Raw genomic sequence first — 23196 nt, 5'->3', positions numbered from 1 at the left:
CCATGGGGAGCGGGGCAGACAGGCAGACAGGAGAGGGACGGCTGGAGGTGGGCCACTCAGGGTGGTCTGGAATCTCCCGCGGGGCAGTCCTCCTGCCCAAGGAGCAGGAGAGCCGGGGACACTGGCCTGCCTGCTCAGGTGGGAGACCGCAACGGAGCAGTGGGAAAGGGGCCCTGCCGTGGGACCCTCAGTCCTGGTCCTTCCACTTACCAACCCCCCAGGCCAGCACGTCAGTTTCTAATTGGCAAGAAAATGGCAAATAACTCCTGGTGCTCCAATCAGCAGGCCAACCTACAGACACTAAGACAAGCCCGGCTTTGTCAGCAGCATCGAGCACTTGTGACAAAGGCCTGCCTTGAGGATGCTTTTGCCTCATGGCTGACACTGTGGGGTGTACCAGCCCCGTATACTGTGGGTGTCGGCCACCAATATCTCCCAGCTGGCCCCTTCCCCAGAAAATTGCCCTCGGCTGACAGGAGACTCTCATCTGGGAAATTATACCCTCCCCTGGTGGTCCATAGACAGTGCTCGGTGAGGAGGGGGTGGGAAGGCTGGTCTCCTTGCCTCAAAGGGGCAACTCTGGTTTGTGCTCCTGAATTTGCCGCAGATCAGGCCTACGTCTGACTCTGCCTGAGAGCACGTCCTTCCTCAGCTGCTTCTTCCCTCGGGTTCCTCCTGAGTGTTTACCCTCAGCCCATCAGCTGCACCAAATCCCTGCCTCAGGCTCTGCTTCTGAGAAACCTGACGTAAGGCCGCTTCCTTTTCTCAAAGCAGACATCTCCCCAGTGGGGAGCTCCCAAAGAGCAGGGGCTCTGGCTGTCTCGGCCACTCTGTGTCCCCAGGGTCTGGCACGTGGCAGGTAGGACTCCCTAGTGCATGCTGTGGGAGTGGATGAGGACCCGCTATGAAAACCTGGCTGCATAAAAGGCTCAGAAAGCATTGGAGACTAGCAGCCACACCAGGAGCCATGTCACATAAGAAAGGCAAACTCTGTTCTCAGCAAAAGCCCAGGCCATTTGTCTCATATTTTTAAGACCAGGGAAAATAATAAATAGTGATGTTGTGGGAGGGGGGCTGATCTGGGAAAGCAAGTGATCCTGTATTGTTCTTCTCTAGCAGGATCAAAACTTTTAGCAGCAAAAGAAGTGCCACGGTTGAGAAATGCCCAGTGGTCCCCAGCCCAGGACACAGAAGAGGAAGAAGAGGGGCAGGAGCCGGCGAAAGACTCATACAGATGCTTGCGTGTCTGCGGTGGTGGGGGAAGGGCTGACAAAATCGGGCCAAGATCACTTTTTATTGGTGCAACATGTGGACGTGCTTTAAATCACACATACGTATGCACGGATGCACACATACATCAGCACATGTGCGGGCATGCTTACACACACACACACACACACACACACACACAAGTACGTTCCTCAAAGCAGCCCCTAACACCAGTGCATTCTGAGGGGTGAGTGTCAGCCCGAACCTTGTTCTTGGTGGAGTCTCTTGACCCCCTTAGGACAGTGGGCAGGGAACCCGCAGACTCGGTGGCTGGTGCACAGGGAGGGACGCCATCTAGTCCAAATGCCTTACTTTACTGTCCGGGACACTGACATCCAAGGAGGGAGAGCCAGCTCTCTATGGTCCACAGGCCCCAGGGGGCCGAGCCAGGACCCCTGGCCACCTAACACTGATGCCAGGACGGGAGACCCTCCCCATAGGAGACTTTCCCTCCCGTCCCTGAGCAGGGACTGAAGAGGTGGCCAGTCCAAGTGTGGTGTTGCTGGCCAGAAGGCTTCTGGGCTATTTTAAGAGGAGTGCCTGCTGGGAGGGCATTAGGACGGGGAGTGGCTCACACCAGGTTGCTGACCGGGCACGAGGGTGGTTTGTTTGGGACACAGCGGCTCAGAACTTGATGTGAGGTCAAGAGTGACCTCCAGGCTTTCAGCCTGCCTGGGGTGTTACCTTCCTCTGGAGAGTTCTGAGTGCAGCATGATATGTCTGGGATGCCCCTTAGTCATGACATCCAGGTGTCGTGGGGACAGCAGGAGACCTGAGTGTGGAGTCAGGGGGACAGCAGGGTTGGCAGGTTAACTTGTGGGTGTCCGTGGTATGTGACACCGTGGGACTGGGTAGGGTCATCCAGAGAGGGGGAAACTGGAGGAATTGGTGAACATCCCACCTCCTCGGCTGTGAACCCTGAAGCGGAAGTCTGAGCTAAGAAGGTGAGGCAGAACAGACGGTCAGTGGGAGGCACAGAGTAAAAACGATTCTCTCCCCTTTACAGGTGAGGAAACTGAGCTCAAAAGATAGACTCATCCCCAGAAACACAGCCCGGGAGGGTGGAGCCAGATTTTGAGCTCAAGGTTCTTGATCTTGAACTTCAGAACTGGAGGTGTTGCTTAGAATACCCTTTCCTCTTACACATGGTCAACACCTATACATCCTTCAAAGGCCAACCCAAATGTCCCCTCTTCCATGAAATGCTTCCTGTTCCATTATGGTGACCAATCCCCCATCGCAGTCCCATTGAAGTTTACACACATCTTCACTTTGAACTTATTCCGCCATAGGAGAGTGGTTTGTGATCTAATTGGGCTGTGAACAACTTGAGGTCAGGGAATCTATTCTATTCCCACCCCAGCCCAATGCTTGCCCAGAAACTCAGCATATGAGGAGCTGTATAAGGGCCTGTTGAATGGAAGGATAGATGATGGATGGAAGGATAGATAATGGATGGATGGAAGGATGGATGGATGGATGGGGGATGGATGGATGGATGGATGGATGGATGGGTGGATGGATGGATGGATGGGTGATGGATGGATGGATGGATGAATGGGTTGACAGGTAGATAGAGAGGTGGATGTATGGATAGATGGGCATATAGGCAAATGGGTAGATGGATAGATGGGTGGATGGGAGGATGGATGGATGGGTGATGGATGGATGGATGGATGGATGGGTGGATGGATGGATGGATGGATAGATGGAAGGGTGGATGGATGGATTGGTGGGTGGATGGATGGATGGGTAGATGGATGGATGGATGGATGAGTGGATGGATGGGTGGATGGATGGATGGATGGATGGATGGGTGATGGATGGATGGATGGATGAATGGGTTGACAGGTAGATAGAGAGGTGGATGTATGGATAGATGGGCATATGGGCAAATAGGTAGATGGATAGATGGGTGGATGGGAGGATGGATGGATGGATGGATGGATGGATGGATGGATGGATGGATGTGTGTATATATGTAGATATGAATGGATATATGGATGGGTGGGCAGGTGTATGTGTGTATGAGGCAACCAACAGATAGGTAAATAAACAGATAAATGGCACGGCTGGGTGGTTGGATAGATGGATGGCAGGTAGGTATGGTGGAAAGACTGTAAGATTTGTAGTCAAAATATTCAGAACTTGGTCCTGGCCTCTCTTAGGAGCTGCCTGGCAGGCACCACAAGGACCCTATTGCTGGACCCTGGGCTCATCACCTTTAGGGGTGACCAGCTGTCTAACTGCTGGGACCCTGCGAGGCTCACAAAGGCCATGAGAACAGTTTAGGGAGCACACAGGGCTGCGTACATGCAAGGCAGCCCCGGGGAGCTTGGCACAAAATGAGCCACTGTGGAGTTCTCTTTGCCAGAAATCACCTCCAAAACGGACACCGAGGGAACATAATTTCCACATGGCTGGCTTTAAAACCAAGTAATTAAGTGGTTTTACAGTCCGTTTTTAAAACAAGCTCTTTAAGTTATGAGTATAAAGCAGTGTCCCTATAATAGCCAAGTTGTTCTGTTTTGTGATTTCTATTGCAATGGATTTTATAATTAAGCAGAAAAAAAAATCTATCCAGGGCTGAGGCTACTTTCTTGAACTCATTTTTTTGGCCTAGTGGGACCTGTCCAACCCGCGGAAATGGGGCTTCCTTAGAACCTGGCCCAGGCAGGAGCCTTGTTGGGGTTCATGGGGTGGTGGGTGACTGATGATGCGGAGGGCAGCCCGGCTACGATGGAGGGACAGCCAGGGGCTCAGGCTGTGTGTGCGTGTGTGTGTGCATGTGTGTGTGTGCAGGTAGGCACGCATGGGGACTTTCAGAAGAGACATCCCAACCAGCCTGGACGGAGAGAGTGAAGGAAGCCTCTGGATGAAGGCTGTTCTCTGGTTGGGGCTGTTGTGGTGGGGCAGTGACCCTGGGGTCACCCAGCACACCTGACCTCACTTTGGAGACCTGCTCCTGGAAGCTGGGGTCCAGCTGAAGGGAAGGCTGACAGAAAACACGGGATGCCTGCTTACATTTGAATTTATGATAAACAAGTAACCTTTTAGTATAGGTATTTCCCCCATGTTGTGCATTTTTCTGTATGTGTGCGATATTTGTGATATACTAAAAATAATTCGTGGCTTATGTGAAATTTAAATTTAACTGTCTTTTGTGTGTGTGTGCTCAATCTGGCAACCTTGTGAAGGACTTGAGCCACAGGGGTGGATGATACAGGCCTGCTGGTCACCTCTGGCCAGCCCTGAGGTCAGGAGTGGCCCTTCATCGCCTACAATGAGTGGTAAGCACCTGATGCGGGTAATTTTGGGGATCTGTGGCAGCTCAGAGGAGACACTGAGCCTCCCAAGGGTAGTTAAGGAGAGCTTCCTGGAGGAGGTGTCCTTGAAGGATGAATGAGTTCATTGGGGAACGTTATTTTGGGACAAAGTTATCTCAGGTGCTGGAAAAGCAACATCAAGGCACAGGGACACTTGACTGGTATGTCAGGAGTGGGGCAGGGATATAACACCCTCCCTCTGAGATTGCCCAGGATGCAATAGGGCTGCTGTTGCCTGACCAAGGACTTTATGCACATTTAAAAAAGGTAGAAGTAGCCCCCAGGGAAAGTGCCTTAAGGAATGTTGGCCCCTTTATACCAGGAAAAAGATTCCCCTTCCTCCAGGCCAAGGCAGCCCACGTCAGAGCTCATAGCCTGGCAAGTAAATTTTAGCTCGATTCACCCTCAGCAAAGTGTCCTTGTGCAGTGCAAAGCCCGCCCAATTTGTGTGTGTGCTGGCCCTGATTTTAAGCCGCTGCGTCTCTTTCTCAGTGCTGTATCCCCAGAACCTACAGCACTGTCAGATTAATCTCTGATAAATCAGTGTTCAGTGGGGAGGGTGAATGGATGGATGGATGGATGGATGGATGGGTGGATGGATGGATGGGTGGATGGATGGATGGATGGATGGGTGGATGGATGGATGGATGGATGGAGAGAGGGATTGGTGGGTGATAGATGGGTGGATGGATAGATGGATGGATGGGTGGATGTATTGGTGAGTGATGGATTGGAGGGTGATGGATGAATGGATGGGTGGATGGTGGATGGATGGTGAATGGATAGAGAGAGGGACTGGTGGGTGATAGAGGGGTGGATGGATAGATGGATGGATGGGTGACAGATGGATGGATGGATGGACTGGTGGGTGATGGATTGGCAAGTGATGGATGCCTGGATGGGTGGGTGGATGGTGGATGGATGGTGGATGGATGGATGGTGGATGGATGGATGGATGGGTGGGTGGATGGATGGATGGATGGAGAGAGGGATTGGTGGGTGATAGATGGGTGGATGGATAGGTGGATGGATGGGTGGATGTATTGGTGAGTGATGGATTGGAGGGTGATGGATGAATGGATGGGTGGATGGTGGATGGATAGAGAGAGGGACCGGTGGGTGATAGAGGGGTGGATGGATGGATGGATGGATGGGTGACAGATGGATGGATGGATGGACTGGTGGGTGATGGATTGGCAAGTGATGGATGGATGGAAGGGTGGGTGGATGGGTGATGGATGGATGGGTACATGGATGTAGGGATGGATGCCTGGATGGTTGGGTGGATGGTGGATGGATGGTGGATGGATGGATGGATGGATGTGTGAATGGATTGATGGATGGATGGATGGATGGATGGATGGATGGTGGATGGATGAATGGATGGATGGATGGGTGGATGGATGGATGGATGGATGGGTGGATGGATGGATGGATGGAGAGAGGGATTGGTGGGTGATAGATGGGTGGATGGATAGATGGATGGATGGGTGGATGTATTGGTGAGTGATGGATTGGAGGGTGGTGGATGGATAGAGAGAGGGACCGGTGGGTGATAGAGGGGTGGATGGATGGATGGATGGATGGGTACATGGATGTATGGATGGATGCCTGGATGGGTGGGTGGATGGTGGATGGATGGTGGATGGATGGATGGATGGATGGATGGATGTGTGAATGGATTGATGGATGGATAGATGGATGGATGGATGGTGGATGGATGGATGAATGGATGGATGGGTGGATGGATGGACTGGTGAGTGATGGATTGGCAGGTAATGGAGGGTGGATGGAGAGAGGGATGGATGGTTGAGTAGATGGGTGAATTTCAAGTTTCAGGATGGCAGAGTCCAGACCCAGCATTCAGGGCCTCACGTCTGCGTGCTGAGTAGGAGCTTGTGCCAGGAAATCAAGGAACGGGTATGGAATTGGAGGGACTCCTATTGTCCAGTGCCTGGAATATTTCCACAAGCAGTTTTCCTGAGGGCCCTTCCTATGAAATTATGTGGGATGCATGTGCTCCTTGGGTACCCTCAGAGTTATGGAGGCATCGGGGCTGCACTGCCCCTTTGTTGGAGGACATGACTTCCCACCTTCCTTGAGTGGGAACATGTGGCCTCTAAGGGACAGCATGAGATTACTGGACTCAGGAGCCCCATGGAGCAGCTGTCCACTGCCTCCCTTTGTCCTCAATCCTCGCTGTTCTGTCTTATTCTTTGGGTTATTCAGGTCGCCTAAGAGGTCCCCTTGCATTTTTGTGTGTGTGCAGAGATGGGGCATCAATTAATACATTTTCCTCCATCAAGTGGAATAAAGATCTATTTTTCAGGAAGCTGGCCAAGCCTGGGATCCCCAATGCTTGTTCATTCATTTGACAAGCACTCCCTCTGCCCAGAATGCTAGACTCCCCTTCCAAGTGCAGTGGCCCCACCATCTGCAGGCCCGGCTGGCCCTGGGACCTGCCCTCCTGGTTGACAGAACCCATGGCTCCTCTCTGGGAGGGAGGGGCGGGAGGAAGGGCCTTGCCTTCGGGTACAGGGAGCACTGGCCTGAGAGCCCGTGCTGCTGGCCCCTGTCCTAGTCCAGCTGGGAGAACAGCTCCCCGCTCCCCCTCCTCCCCTTGCCCATGCTTGTCCTCCTGCCTCTTCCCCCTGCCTCCCCTCCCTCTCCCCACCCCTAGAGTTACAGCTGTCTTTTTTTGCAGGTGCCTACGGTGGGGCAGGCCCTGTACCAGACCTTAGCTTGTATTATCTCCCTCGTCCTGGCGGCTACCCGTGGGGCGGGATTAAACGGTATAATGGATGTGGAAGTCCACGGCAAATTGGAAATCGCTGTAGCGATGTGAAGGGTTATTGCTGATAGCACTTTCTTCCAGCACACCGGGCCCTTGATGGAGAGCTGAGGTTGAGGCGGTGGCGGGGGGAGGGGCGGGGGGTCCGGGTCCTGCAGGGACTCGCAGGAAGGGGGAGAGGACAGCACCGCAGGCCTGGGTCTCGGGAGGGCCCGCGGGCTGCGGACGACAGCCTCCTCCCCGCCCGTGTGCACCTGTTGCAGGCACAGGGGCTGGGGAGATGGGGAGAGGCCAGCCGCTCCCCTGCCCCCACACTGGCCGGACAGGGTGGGGGCGGGCAGGGCAGCAGGGAGACGGTGAAGACATGGCTCGGGGGCCCTAGGGATGTGCAGGAGGAGGGGCATCTCACCCCCACCTGGGAGAGCTGCCCCGTCCTGTCTCCACGCCCTCCCCCCTCCCAGGCCTGAGCCACCCCCCCTTCACCCCAAGACCTCTGAGAAACCACACACACACACGCACACACACACACACACACGCGGGGCTGAGGCGGCGGGGTGGGGGAGAATGCGTGCCCTCTAAGGTCCCCTTCTCCCATAATCCCCACCGACACAGCTAACCGCATCCTCTGAACACGTTCGATGTTGTGTACTTTCAGGGCCTGCAAGATTTCCAGAGAAGTCCCGACACAGAACTTTGGTCAGCGCACCTTGCCATAATTAGTCCGGGGGCCCCGAGGAGGCAGTCTAGGGAGAGGGCAAGAGTGGGCTAATCATCAGCCTCGGATTGAAAACCAGGCCCGAGGATGATGACGGTCACAGATTTACTGGAGCTTTCGCCTCGAGCGCAACTGCAAGTAATGAGAGAAAATAAAATGCCAAGTTGCATTAGCCAAAAATAAAATACAAAGTCGGAGACAGACGGTGCTTGTCTTCGAGCCGACGGCGTCTGTCCACACAGGCCGGTGGGGGGCGTGACCAGCGATGTGTAAGAGACATGGTCACCATGAGGGTGCCCGGCAGAGCCCCTCAAGCCAGCTCACCCCATCTACGTCCCCAAGCTTGTCCTGAGTGGACGGGGCGGCGACCTGACCGCTCTGGAGCCCATGCCCAACCCCACAGCTACTCTGGCCCTGACGCCTCCATTCCGGTCACGTACATGCTGCCCTGGGCCGAGGACACACAGCAGGACATGCTCCCTGCCCTCCAGAAGCTCAGCGTATAGAAGAAGAAAAGCCCTTGCTTGATTGGGGCGCCTGGGGGGCTCAGTCGGTTAAGCGTCGGAGTCTTGATTTCGGCTCAGGTCACGATCTCACGGTTTGTGAGTTTGAGACCCGCGTTGGGCTCTGCACTGAGCACAGAGCCTGCTTGGGATTCTCTGTCCCTCTCCCCCTGCCCCTCCCCTGCTTGCTCTCTCTCTCTCTCTCTCTCTCACACACACACACACACACACACACTCTCTCTCTCTCTCTCTCTCAAAATAAATATTTAAAAACACAGAAGCCCTTGATGACAAAGTGGGGCAAGGATGTGGTTGGAGAAGCAGCCACAGGGGTTGTGGGGTAGAGCCCGGAGGAGCGGGATCTGAGTCCACGGGGCACCATCAGAAGGGCTTTCTGGATGTGATGACAGCTGAGTTCAATGTGGAAGGCTGGGACCTCGCCAGGAGGGTCGGGGAGAGGGCAGGTGGGCAGGCAGGCGTGACTGGGGGCCTGCCAGCGTGAAGGTGCACGGGGCAGGTCGTGGCACGCGCAGGGCTAGAGGGACCCCGTGCCCAGGCTTCCAGCCTCCACGGGCCAACCATCACAGTTTACAAGAATATAAGGGGGGCTCACTAGCCTTTTATTTTTCCAAGGGATGTTGTTAAAAGAAAACTACTATCCTTAACCACCAATTCACAGGAGAAAGGACAATTTCACACCCCAACGTAGGAAGGACCCACCTTCATATAAAATGCAGATTGTCCTGGGAGAGGCCACTGGGGGGCCTCAAAGGCCAGCTCCTGACCAAGTGTGGAGCCAAAGGGGAGGCTGAGAAAGGCCAGGGCCCCTGGGCTTGCGGCAGGGTGGAGATGTGGTCAGATCTGGTCCTGGATCAGGGCTGACATCTAGAGGGTGGGTTAGGGGCTGGGTTTTCTGGCCAAGGGGGCAAGGCTCCCACCCTGTCGTCTCTGTCTGCACCCAGAAGCGGGCGGGCTCGAGCCTTGACCCCTAATTGCACATGGGGACCTACATTGCCTTGAAATCCTGCCTGCTCCAAAATCCTGGTGACACAGGGTGGCCCCGAGCAGAGCCAAAGAGACTTTGTTGAAATCTCACATCCACCTGTGATGTGGTTCTTTGGGGGAAAGTCACTTCCTTCTTCAAGCCCCAATTCTGTCTGTGTGACGGGGATATGAATTCTTGGCACAAGGAACTGTCGTTAAGGATGACACAGGGTGGCTTCTGTAATGCCAGGTGTCCAGGAAATGCTCAGTACCAAGGCCGGAGGGGCAGGAGGGTGGAGGGGTGCCTTAGGGAGGACAGTGACATGGGCTGAGCAGGGAGGGGGGGACAGAATTCCCCCAAGTGACCTCTCCACCTCCCCACGAGACACCTGCCTCCAGATCAGAGCACGTCCCCATGGACACGCACAAGGAGTTAGCTGCCTCAAATCCAAATGTTTAAGTGCTGGACAGAAGTTTTCTTTCCACTATTGAAAAGTCAACAGAAGCCACATAATGATACCAGAAACACAGATCGGTTTTGAGGTTGGCAACACACGTCTTCCTAAGCGTCCATCTGCAGTAACACTATACAGTCAATTAAAATACCGAAGGTCAGGGGGCACCTGGGTGGCTCAGTTGGTTAGGCGTCCGGCTTTGGCTCGGGTCGTGATTTCATGGGTTTGTGAGTTCGAGCCCCACGTCGGGCTCTGTGCTGACAGCTCAGAGCCTGGAGCCAACTTCCGATTCTGTCTCCCTCTCCATCTGCCCCTCCCCCGCTTGCATCTGTCTCTCTCTCAAAAATACATATTTAAAAAAATTTTAAATACCAAAGGTCAGGGGCCCCCCGGGTGGCTCAGTAGTTGGGTGCCTGACTTCAGCTCGGGTCATGATCTCACGGGTTGGCGGGTTCGAGCCCCGCATCAGGCTGTGTGCTGACTCAGAGCCCGGAGCCTGCTTCGGATTCTGTGTCTCCCTCCGTCTCCGCCCCTCCCCCACTCTCACTCTGTCTCTCAAACATGAATAAACGTTAAAAAAGATTTTTTTTAAATAAAAAAATAAAATAAAATACAAAGGTCAGAGCTGTCAGCACAGCTTTCTGTTGGTGACCAAGTGGCAGGAAGGTTGATTCTGGTCTTGCGGGTCTTGGGCTCTGAGCTCAACACTCATTCAAGGGAAGACTCAGTAGGGAGTGTAGGATTCACGAGGGGCCAAAGGGCAGAGACGGCTCCGGCCGCACCCCGTCTGTTCGGTAATGCAGTCAAGGGATCCCCAGCAGCCCCAGGGCCCCCCCTAACCTTTAACGGACAGTGTGACTGAAGACACCCACCGTGTGCCAGCGAATGCTACACTTGGGGTCATCACCAACAGCTCTGTCCTCGCCTTCCTAGTGGACACCGCCATGGGCTATGACACCCCCCTGCAGAAGGCAGGGTGGGGGGTGGGGGCCCAGATGCGGCCCGTCCAGCAGGACCCGAGGAGAGATCCGAGGCTAAAGAACCCATCTCCCCGTCCTGGAGAAGGTGCAGAGGCTCCACCTTCTTAGAACTCTGCCGCCGGGAAGAGGCGCGCTGGAAAATTCCCCCGGGGCAAACGAACCTTGCAGGTCTGGGAAGCAACCAGTCCCAGCGAAAAGCCGCGAGCAAAGAGTCAGAACGAGATGCCAGAACGCCAGGGAACCCTCTTAACGCTTGGATTACAAGCCCCGGCGTCTCCAGGCCACAGAGACGATCGTTTAATAAATAGTTAAAAAATGCAATCCACGGTCACACGGGCTTGAACGGGTCTCGCCCCTGGCTGAAAGGACCCGAGCCTCTTCTCCAGCGGGGTCATAAAGAGCAGCGGGGTCTGTGATGTGAGGGGGACCCTCGCTGGTCTAACTCCTGCCGCACACCTGAGTCGTCAGATCTTTCTACCTATATGCTGAAGCCCAGCTGTGAAGAGTAAATTGTTACGAGAGGGGGCGGTGGCCGGAACGGCGGTGTGCGGGCCTGAGTTCGGCAGCCTGGGAGGAGGCGAGCCCCGCACCCCACTCACACGGCCAGGCCCGACCACCACTTCTCGCCAGAGCTCCCCGTCTCTGGCCCCGGGGCACCCCACTCCCCAGCCCGGGTGCCCCTCGTGTGTTCTTTCTGCACCTGAGTCTTGCTGGTACCGGCCCCCAGACCGTCCACACCGAGACCTCTCCCCGAGGGTTGTTCCTGGTAGGCTTTCCAGGTGGTTCCACGGCCTGATCTGCTAGCAGCCGCCTCGCCACCCATGCGACCCAGCTGAGTCCCCCTCCCCGCCCCTCCCCTGACCTGGACCCCACCAGGACCCCACCAAGAAGCACATGTGCTTGCCAAATGCACAAGGAATACAACTGAACGGGAGAACAGAGGCAGATGTGAAATAACAAATCATCCAGAATTGTCCACCTGGGCAGACTCCGTTTCACTGGCAAGAGGGCAGACTAAACAACGTTGAAATCCTTGCCACAGAAACAATAACACGGGAAGTTTCCTTCAAATGACAGCATGCCGCTCTCCACACCTTTTATCCTTTTCAAGAACTGGACTATGTGCACAATGCCCGGTGTTGTGGCAGCCATTCTGGACTGTGAGGACGCCTGGGAACAGAAGCCACGCAGAGTGAAACATAAAGAAGACCCTCAGCCCTGCACTGACCACCTGACTTGTTGGTCATAAGAAAGAAACAAGCTAATAAGCTTCTGTCTTAGCTAAGCCACTCTGGCTTGGGTTTTTTATGTGATTCATGGATGAAATGGACCCTTTTCTAACAGGAGATCTTGGCTCTCTGTCTTGATGACTGCATGAGGGCTGGGGGTCAGGGGACAAAGCCAAGAGAGGGAGTTTAACAGGAAGCCCTCAGCCTGAAGCTGGGGCCAGAGAGCTCCATGTTTGGTGTGAGAACTGGAGATAAATCCACAGTGTAGACAGAAACCTGCCTATTTTTATCTTGCTCCTGGGACTAGGTGAAAAGTACACACACACACACACACACACACACACACACAGGCAAAATCATTGCCAGATGGATGAAAATTCGCTAATTCAATGATAAAAGATTCAATTTACAAGAAAGATATAACAATATGTAAAGTTTTTTTTTTAATTTTTTTTTAATGTTTATTTATTTTTGACAGAGAGAGAGACAGAGCATGAACAGGGGAGGGGCAGAGAGAGAGAGACACACAGAATCGAAAGCAGGCTCCAGGCTCTGAGCTGCCAGCACAGAGCCCGATGCGGGGCTCGAACTCACAGACCGCGAGATCATGACCTGAGCCGAAGTCGGACGCTCAACCGACTGAGCCACCCAGGTGCCCCAACAATATGTAAAGTTTTAATCTTGTAATGGAATAAAGCCCTACGGTAAACAAACCAAAGGTCGATAGAACCTCAAGCCAAAAAGTCACAAAGCTGCATTCGGTGTAGAAATCTGAATACACTTCTCTAGACAACAGTAAGCAGACAAAAATCCGTTACAAGATAGAAGATTTGAACTACGGTATTACCAAGCTCCATCCAAGGATATACCTGGGGCGTTCTTGCCAATAGAGAACCGAGGAACACACATTTTCTTCGGTGCTTGGGGGATGTTCAGGATAATACACCACACACTATGTCAAAAAGCCGGTTTCTACGGACTCAGGCAGGCCACGTTCACCTGTGTAGCTGGCAGAATAATGCCCCACCCGCACCCCAGACGCCCCACAAAGATGTCCATGCCCTAATCCTCAGTCCCTGTGAATATCTTACGCTAGATGGCCAAAGGGGCTTTGCAAATGTGATTAATTAAAGATCTTGGGATGAGAAATTATCCTGGATTATCCGGTGGGCATCATGCAATCACAGGGTCCTTGCAAGAGGGAGGCGTGAAGGTCAGAGTGTGGGAGGGAGGCGTGGCGATGCAAACAAGGGAGGCGTGACAATGCAAACAAGGGGGCGTGGCGATGCAGGCAAAGGAGGCGTGGCGATGCATGCAAAGGAGGCGTGACGATGCAAACAAGGGGGCGTGGTGATGCATGCAGAGGAGGCGTGGCAATGCAAACAAGGGGGCGTGGCGATGCAAACAAGGAGGCGTGGTAATGCAAACACAGGTCCGAGTCAGACGGCTAGGCTGAGGGTGTTTTACTGCTCATCGCGCAGATGGAGAAGGGGCCACAGGCCAAGGCACGTTCTCCCCAAGAGCCTCCGTGAGGGGTCCAGCCCCACAGACACCCCGATTTCAGCCCAGTGAAACCCATTTCAGGCTGCTGACCCCCGAACTGTAAGAGAACAGATTTCTGTTGTTCTAAGCCACCAACTTCGTACTAATTTGTCATGACAGCAACTGGAAGCCGGTACCCCAGGCAATCAAGTTAGGACCGCATTAAAGAAAGGTCACACAAAACCCCTCCTACATTTAAACATTCAGGAAACCTCACCCACCTCTCGCCGTGGTTCTCAGATTGCCGGCTAAGCTCTAGAGCGAAGCCCCCACTCCCTTTACGCCCTGCCTACGCCCTCTCTCGTCTCTCCCCAGGGATGCTCTGCTCCCAGGCTCTACCACGACCACAGGGAGAGGTACCAAACAGAAGGGTGAACAGAGGAGATGTGTGCGATCTGGGGGGGCGGGGGCAGTCCGGAGGGAGCAGCAAGGGGGGGCAACGGGATCCATGGCCTTTGGTGCTTAGTGTGGGGTCTAGGGTTATCCAATTCTCCACCTGGAGGCTGCAGCAGCACACCTGTCTCCCTGGGGACTCACAGCACCTCTTTTAGACCCATCTCCCACGACAGGGCGGGGTGTTGAGATGCTGGGTGAGGGCAGTGCCATGCTCGGATTCTCCCTGCTGCCCCCCCTCCCCCCCCCCCCCCCGCCCCGAGGGAGCCGACAGTCCTGCTCAGAGACTCAAGAGCTGCCAGGACCCGGGTGAGCCAGGCTCCCGGTCTCTGCGGAGCCCTGAGCATTGCTCTGCTGTCTTCCCGGAGGACCCTGGCTTCAGTCTCACAGCCTGCAAGGGCACCGATGCCGTGCCCGTCAAAACCGATAAGCCCTCGGGCCCCCACGTCACAGGGGCTCCACGGGCCATGGCAACGACCGTAGCCGTGGGACCTAGTGCAGCTTGACATTAACTTGGCTTGGGGAGGACGCAGCCACCGTCCGCTCCCAAGGCAGTCGTGGTCTGGGCGGACCTGTGGTGGCTTCCACACATGGCTTCTGAGAAGTTTAAGAATATCGCGTAGAGTGGAAGAAACCATCGCACAAGGTTTTCGTGAAGAAAGCTTAAGCAAGCTTGGCAGGAAACATGTTTTGGTGCCAGAAAAGCAGAAGCCAGGGGTATCGGCATTTGGGCCGCCTCTTGCCTTCTACCACGTGCTTCCCACCCCGCCAACAGCCGGCCTGTGTGCCTTGCCATATGTAGCAGGGCTCCCCGGCATGCCTATCTGGCACCCCATATCTTCGGCTCACCTGGGGTGCACCGGGCCTGGTTCAACCCCACCTGAGACACGGTCGCAACAGAGTGTGGAGAGCTGATCAGTCCCCAGATTGATCCGGGAGCTGCGGATGCAGAGGAAGCCTCTATGCGGTGCCCCTACTGGGGTCCCGCCAGGCTGGCTGCAGGGTGAGCCCCTTAGGAGCCCCCTGCACAGCCGCTCAGCACTGCACCAGGGGCGTGGATGAGCAAGGTGGAGCCCACACTGCGTGGCCTCCGGGGGGAACACACAGCTCTCCCAGTGGACCCCGTGGAAACTTCTTGATCCGAGTCAGGACAGTGGTGGCCGTGACCTGCTCTGAGTAGACAGTGTGGGACTTCACCTGAGCCCCGTGCTCTCCGAAACTCCAGAGGTTAAGTACCCCACCCTGTGCTCCAGCAAAGAGCTACGGCACGACGTCCCTGCCCTGTGAACTTAGACAAGCTGTGCCCGTGCCCCTGTTAACTTGCGTCAGCCCAGACACGGACCCCCAGGTTCCCATTCTCTGTCCAGAAAAGATTAGCCAAACTGGACCACACGGACGGCTGGACAAAATGCCGGCAGTGAGCCGGACCGATTTCAGTCGGGCCTCCCCACCCCGCAACAGGCCCAACTGTGCCCAGCCCCGCGGTGGGCAAGAGCCCCCTGCACAGCCCTCCTGAGGACCAGCGGGCACAAACCAGATGCCCCCTGCTCATGACCCATCCAGCCCTGCACCCTGTGTGCTCCTCCCTAAAGGAAACACCTTTCCCCTTACCTTTGAGACGCTCCAGATCTTACACTGAATTAACCTCTTCCTGATATGACAGCCTCTCCCCTGTTGTAACAAGTCCTCCCCGTGCAATAGCCCCTCCCCCATATTAATAGCCCTGCCCCTGTTGTAATAGCCCCTCCTCTATATTCATAGCCTCTCCCCGTAATAGCCCCTCCCATATTCATAGCCCCGCCCCTGTTGTAATAGCCCCTCCTCTATATTCATAGCCTCTCTCCGTAATAGCCCCTCCCACATATTCATAGCCCCGCCCCTTTTGTAATAACCCCGCCTCTATATTCATAGCCTCTCCCCGTAATAGCCCCTCCCCCATATTCATAGCCCCGCCTCTTTTGTAATAACCCCGCCTCTATATTCATAGCCTCTCCCCCTAATAGCCCCGCCCATAGTAATAGCTCCTCCCCTGTTGTAATAGCCCCTCCCCCATTGTGGTAGCCCCTCCCATAGCAATAGCCCCTCCCCAATTGTTACAGCCCCTTTCCTGCTCTAACGACTCCTCCCCCTATGGTTATGGCTCCTCCTCTGCTACAACAGCCCCTCTTCTGTTGTCATGGTCCCCCCCCACCTCTGTTGTAACAGCCCCTCTCTTATTGCAATAGCCTCCCCACCCCCGCAGTCATCTTCAAATCAAGCGTCTCCTTCCCCAGCCCTGACTCACTCTCCATCTGACACAGGAGTCAGTCCCAGGCACAGGGCAACAGTGCTCCATGGGACGCGAGCCTCCCTGGGCTTCCCTGCGGGGATTTTCTAGAGTCAAAGAGCTGAGCCCCTACTCTCCTAAAATCCGCAGGGTGTCCCGTGAGCCCCTCACCACCTGAATATGGTGGCCTAGGGGGGTCTCTTCACTTGGCGGGGGAGTCCCTACACTCCACCACGTGCTGGCTGCCCGCGCCCGTCCGCTCAGCCGCCTGGGGTGGTGCATGACTGCAGGTGGCTCCTGGTAGACTGAGGGAGGGGGACCGCGACGGTGAGGGCCCTTCCAGGAGGGTGGAGGCAGGGGTCCCCTTCCAGGGTAGCTTCTGAGAACAGGACCTCCCCTGCCCCAGCCCAAGGGAGCCCTCGTTCAGCCTCTCCTTCACCGAAAGGGCTCAACGGAGGCAGATTGTGCCACGGAGGTGCTCCAGCAGCATCAGGCAGGTTCCTGGAAAGCTGGGCCGCGTGGGAGTGGACGGCCAAGACCCTGGCCCAGCGCCGGGCCCGGCGGGCGCTCAGCAAATGCCACTGGAGCCTGAGAGACCCCGATGGGGACACTGCCATCCCCAGTGAGCCGTGAGGTGCTGAGGCAAGCACGCGGCGCTCAGCCAATTTCCAGAAGAACGCGCATTCCTCCTAGAACATCCACTTAAAATTACATTAAAAAATTAACAAGCTGGTCTTGGAGCGGAGGAATGGGTTTCGGCACAGAAGGAGAGAAAAATCTGAAAAAAACAGGTTCTTCCAGCCCAATTTCCCTCATAATTGCGTGTCTTTTTGAGCTGGCTAATTAAACGGCATTTTCCCCGAGTCAGAGAGCTGAGTCTTGGCACCGGGAGGGCACTCTGCAGACGGCGTGTGACACACGGGTCTGGCGAGTCTCTATAAAAAGCGACCCGGGTCGCAAGCAGGCTGTCTGCACAGCAGCCGGAAGACCGCGCTCCTCCCGGAGAGACGGTAACGGGCGTCCGCCTCGCCAACCAAGCTGGCGGGGCCGCTCCCACCGGAACCCTCGCGAATCCCCTTCCCAAGCAGCAAGCAATCACGTCTGTGCACGTCTGTGCGAGGCTACAAGCCCACTCTTTAATAATCCTATTTCTGCTTAATCCCAAGTGGATTTGTTTTGTGTCTGCCAAGAGCAGTAGCCCCCCCCCCCCGAAAAATCCAGCGTGTTGCCGGGTCACGTTTGCGAGCGGGAATGCTGCCTCAGGCCAATGAAAACCCTATTTGCAATCATCCGACCTTACTGAATAACTGGCCCGGTTTCTGCACCATACCATGTGACGGGGAGGGGGCAGCTGCGGGGTGGGTCCAGGCTCCCCCACAGGCCCGGGGGGCGTAGATGCCAGGCTGTGACCCCTGTAAGGGCGGGGACGGGCTGGCTGCCCCATCTTGTAAGAGCCAGGTAACAGCTGGCACCTAGTAGGTGTTGAATAAACGCCCTCGAGCACATGAACGCTACAATGAACAGAATCACATGTCAGCCGTGTACAACGACCACCAGAGAGGGTGTCACAGAATCGTGGCAGCAAATCGGGACTGGGCACTTGGCAAGTGTCAGGCCTTAGGGCAAGGACGATCATGTAATGTGGATTGTAGGAAGCGGCCCGTCTGGTCCTTGCCCCTTGTTCCTGGCACACGGCCACTAAAACCCCTGAAATCTCCAGAGGGATAGGAAGGTCTTTTGTGTGCTACTGGGAGGACTGGGGGCTGGGGGCCCCGGGGCTTCAGGATGGGGCCGGTGGTCAGAAAGGCCAAGGCTGGGAGGCCCCACACCCTGATCTCCGGAGGGGAGAGGGGCTGGAGCCTGAGTTGTATTCTGTATATAATGAGCTGGTAAGTGAAGCTGGCTCTTCCAGTTCTGTGAGTCGTTATAGCAAATTGCCAAACCTGGGGGGGGGGGGAGGGGGGAGAGGAGAAGGAGGGAGAGGAGCCTGCCCCGTCACACAGCCTCTAAGAGGAGGGCCCAGCGTGCTGTCCCAGGCAGGAGTCAGTTCCATCCCACCCTGCTGATCGCTGATCTCTGATCTCTCGCCCGCCCCAGAGCCCACCCTGGAAGCGGGCAGGGCAGAAGCGTGTGAGGGGAGAAAGCCTGGCCTGGGGCCCTCAGGTCGACCAAGAAGTCTGCCTTCCTTGGGCCAGCCACCCGGCCAGGGCACCCGGGCAGAAGGAGGGGCGGGCCTCCTTCATTCTGTGATTTCTGAAAATGCATTCCTGTCACTTCCCGCTCAGGGCCACGTTCAGACAGCGCATCAGGAGGCAAACACGTACGACAGCCACCAAGGTCGACAAGCACCCTTATTTTGTTTTTTTTTAAGAGACAGAGAGCACCACGCAAGAGCAAGCCAGGGAGACGCAGAGAGAGAGGGAGAGAGGATCCCCGGCCGGCACCGTGCTGTCAGTGCAGAGCCCGATGTGGGGCTCAGTCCCACAAACCGTGAGATCGTGACCCGAGCCGAAATCAAGAGCTGGCCGCCCAACCGACTGAGCCGCCCAGGCGCCCGGGGAAGGATTTCAATAAATGCCCATTTCGTTCCCGCAACAGGAGCGCTCTGGTTTACGAGCAGGGAGCCCCGAGCGGCCCTGTGTTCTGTGCAGGCTCCCGGGAGGCACAGGGGAACACGGGGGTCTGTCTCGCCATAACGACACTGTCACTCACTCGAAATTGGGCGGTTTCCGCACGAGGAGTCACAACTGCCCAGCTCCGGCGCTCTGCTACTGATTGGCAATGACAGCATCTGCCGGTCGCTGCCCGCGTCCGGTCTTGCTGTCCACTCTCTGCCTGGGGCCGTCAGGTAACCAGGGCGGCCCCTCGCTGGCATTGGCTTTGGACTAGCATTTACCGAATGCCTACCAGGAGCCAGACGTTTCGTTTGCTGGTCTACGTCATTCATTCCTTCACTCACTCGTTCATTCACTCAACAAATCCTCACAATGTTACGAACTAGGGGGTATATTCTAGGAAGGGTACGCTGGGTCTTGGGCAAGTTCAGCTGCGGCCCCAGCACCCGGACACGTCGGCGGACCCCGTCTCGCGCATGCTGTGTGTCCGCGGCGGGCCGACGAAGGCTCGGCTCCACCCGGCCCCCCGGGATCCAGGCCCACGGGGCCTTCGCGCTCTGCAAGGCTTGGCTTTCCCGGCCGTTGAGACGGTGGGGACAGGGAAGCTTCTCAGGGTCGCTTCCTCTCCCACGGGGCAGCGCCTGGGTGTAACGGGGCGGGGAGTGCCTTCGCCCTCGGAGCCGCAGGGAAAGGGCACCTGGGTGCGGGTAAGCACCATCGCCTGCCTTCTCCTGCTCAGAGAACTCAGACACCCAGGCTGGGGGAGACTCAGCTCACTGCCAGGGTCACAGGGCTGGTAAGCCAGCTGCGGAACAGGCCTGCGTGGCTCCAAATATACCAGCGAATTCCAGGAGAGCCTGTGCCTTTTTTTTTTTTTTTTTAATACTAATGAGAGCGGCCACGGCCTGATGAAAGCGGCCTGTTGGTAAAGCCCCCCAAAATAATGAACACGCAGGGCCGCTGTAAACAGCAGAGCCCTGGAGGAAATGAAAGGGGCTTTGTGGAGTGGCCTAAACCAGAGGGTGATCTTTTGAAACGTTGAAGGGAAAAAGCTCCAGGCTGCTCGCAGGGCTGGAAAGCCAGGCCGGCGTCCTGGTTGCTTTGCCAGTTTAAAGGGTTTTTTTTTTTTCCTTACCCACGGCCTGCTGGGCTTTTCTGAAATGGCCCCATATAATCCTTTGAGGAGCCTCAGATGTGCCCCAGAGGCTGACACACAAGCACGGAGATGTGAAATCGCAGCTCATATAGGCCCCAGATAAATAGGCAGGCCGAGGAAGAACAGGGCCCATTCCCTCCCTGCAGTGGGGGCCCCCCAGTGCCCCCGCACTGGCTCCGAGGCCTCCCTAGGCATCCATCGGGGCCACAAGGCTGCTTCAGAGAGCCCCGCGGGGTGGGGATGCGTTTTCTCCAGAGGTAACCCCACCCGGTGTCACCTTTAATCCTCAAGAGCCAGACTTCCAGAGGGTTCTGCAGGCGAGAGCCTAAGAGGGGGCGAGGGTCAGCCCCGCAGCGGGCCCCTGGGCCCAGGAGTCCCCGTTTAATGAACCAGGTTGCACTCGGGCCCCTCCTCCACCTCAAGAGCCAGCCAAGTTGCACAGCTCTGCCGTTCTCCCGCACTCAGGCTCCCTCTAACCAAAGCCTGGAAACAGTGTCTGCTTTTTGGGACCCACGTGGATTGGGCTGGGCCACGGGGATCACCGGGGATTATCCTTCTGCCACGTCGGGTAGCCTGTGTGCAGGCCCTGGGCTTAGCGCCTGGACCGCTCTGAGAGGCTGTGAGCCTCCCACGAGGGGCCCTACACACCGCATACAAATATGAAGCCGAACGCCAAGCTGAGCGGGGAAGGCAGGCCCCGGACTCCGGGGCCAGTGCTTTTCCTTGGCCTGCAGTAACTTTTGCTCACGTCCCTGATTCACACCTCCCTGCCCTGAATTTCCACCAGGCCTCTCCGTCCAAGTTAGCAAATAACACAGAGAATCCAACTGGCAAGATTAAAGCACAGCTATGAATATGCATGACTTTGTTCAGCAATCAGCCCGAACCCTTTCCAGAAGAAGGGATCCGAGCATAATTTTCTGCCACATATTTAAATTCAAATTAGTCATTATTTAATGTTGGGACAAATCGCCCGAGAAGGTCATGTTTTCGGTGTAATGTTTTTTTTCTTAATAAGCGAGGCTGACTCCCCGGGCGTGGGACGCACGCCCCGATAACACGTTTCTTTCCCTTTTTCCGCTGATGCTGAAGACATGACCCTGGAGACAGCGGTGACCACTGTCACTCGCGCTTTCTTGCATAAATGCTCCCCTACCCTGTTCCTCCGTGTCCCCTGCAGTGACACCATCCCTCCTCCTGGCTCACAAACGGATCGGCCGAATCTTCACGGTTGTGGGGGTCTAGGTATCAGATGAATCTAGACGGTCCGAGTTCACATCTCACTCTGCCATTTCCAAGCTGTGTGACCTCACTTTAGCCTCTCTGGGCCTCAGTTTCCTCATCTGTAGAAAGGGGGGTATAGTAGTTCCTAAGACATAGGTCACTGAGTATTACTGCCTGCAAGGTGCTGAGAAGCATGCTTATGGCAAGGGTGCGTGCCCATGACAGTCCCCCGTTACTACCAACATGGCCACCGCGGCTGTCATCACCCATACAACAGCCTCCAGCACTACCCTCTCCGTCCTCACTTTCCAGGTTGTATTTCACCCCCGCCACTACAGTGGCCTCCTCACTGGCCCCCCGGATGGAATGCGTGCGGTGGCGGGGCGGGGGAGGGGGCTACAATCCCACCTAACCTGCCGGACGGTTCTGTCCCCCCCGTCACGCACCAGGTGCACCAAGAGTCTCGCCATCTCCCAAACAGGCCACACGCTTAGCCCTCTGTGTCTTTGCACATGCTGTTCCCCAGGCCCACAATGCTTATCCACGTTGTTCTGAATTGCTAACAGCCTCTGGAAGACCAACTCAATTTCCACGTCCTCGGTGAAGTGTCCCAACCTGGGCTGAGTCAGCTGTCATCTCCTCCGTGCTTGGAGAGAAAAATAAACAGCAGAACAAAGAAGCCAAAACGCCAAAGTCCTGGCCACGCTGCTGTCTGAGCGTTCACCACACTGCACGGCGAGTGAATGAGCGAACGAATGAATGAACGAACCAACACGTGTCAGTCTCTGTGCCCGCTCCCTCCTCCTCCAGGGCCAGACCCCAGGCTAGCTTGTCACTGAAGGCACATCGGACCCCAGTTTTCCAAGATGGGAGATGAAATGCCTTCACAGGGACTTGTCCGCCCCGACGACGGTCGTGAGTCTGCGCACAAGGCAGGCCCGTGCAAATCCACAGACGAAGCCTCATTCTCAGTGTCGTCGGCAGATTCCCAACTGGGTTTCCGGCTGGAGCTCCCTTTGCACCAAATTGACCCTGAATTCCCTGGAAAGCTGGTTCCTCGGGTGCTCCTCAAATGGGCAGCCGACCCCAGGCTCTGAGCCCAACAACCCAGGAGACACGGAGAGATTTCCACACACTCAGAGTCTAAGTTAAAATATATCCTTTCCTTCCAATAATAATAATAATAGTTATAGTAAAACAACCCAGAGGTGGTTCAGCACGTTCAATCGGCCTAAAGAAACCCAAGGCCAGCTTCACCCCAGACATTTCTCGGCTCGAAGCCAGCGCCAGCGTGACGGGTCGGCTGCTGAAAGAGAAGAAAGCGTGTTGGGGCCACAGGAGATGTTTTCACCAACAAGCCATTTTCTTCCTCAGGGAGACACAGCTGGGTGGCAGTCCCACTGGAATGCCTGTTCCGCCCCCTCCCTGGGGACCCTGGGACAGAGGACAAAGGATGCTGGGAGCTGTCAGACTGACAGAGAAACTCTGTCCCCAGGGGCTCTGACAAGTCCTGCAGAGCCACTGTTTACAGTTAAAGAAATTGGTTTTAAAGGCCGATAAAGTGTTCTATTGTTATGGAGAGGCGATCCATCTGTACGTTGTTGTTGCTACTGAGGTGACAAATTGATTCTTTAAAAAAAAAACATCCCCGCACAGGCCCGGAGCTAGTCCTGCTGGCAGGGAGACAGCACTCCCTCAGCACAGGCCAGCCCTGCTCCACGAAGCCAGTTCGGGGGACAGGCCCCTCC

General features: G+C 55.8%; 1 protein-coding gene and 1 long non-coding RNA gene across 3 annotated transcripts in view; one reads left to right on the top strand and one right to left on the bottom strand.

Moving 5' to 3' along the window:
* Window positions 1–23196, bottom strand: part of SORCS2 (sortilin related VPS10 domain containing receptor 2) — a 461158-nt gene that overhangs the window by 99951 nt on the left and 338011 nt on the right. The gene's annotated exons all lie outside the window — the stretch shown is intronic.
* Window positions 16535–17316, top strand: LOC109269718 (uncharacterized). Its single transcript, XR_002081233.2, has 2 exons — window positions 16535–16743; window positions 16899–17316. It is a non-coding gene; the product is annotated as an uncharacterized LOC109269718 (long non-coding RNA).

Source organism: Panthera pardus, unplaced genomic scaffold (genome assembly GCF_024362965.1).
Source record: "Panthera pardus isolate Hobbes unplaced genomic scaffold, ASM2436296v1 HiC_scaffold_13, whole genome shotgun sequence".
Classification (NCBI taxonomy): Eukaryota; Metazoa; Chordata; class Mammalia; order Carnivora; family Felidae; genus Panthera; species Panthera pardus.
The sequence above is the reverse complement of the archived record's forward strand: the minus strand, read 5'-3'. Positions and strand labels throughout refer to the sequence as shown.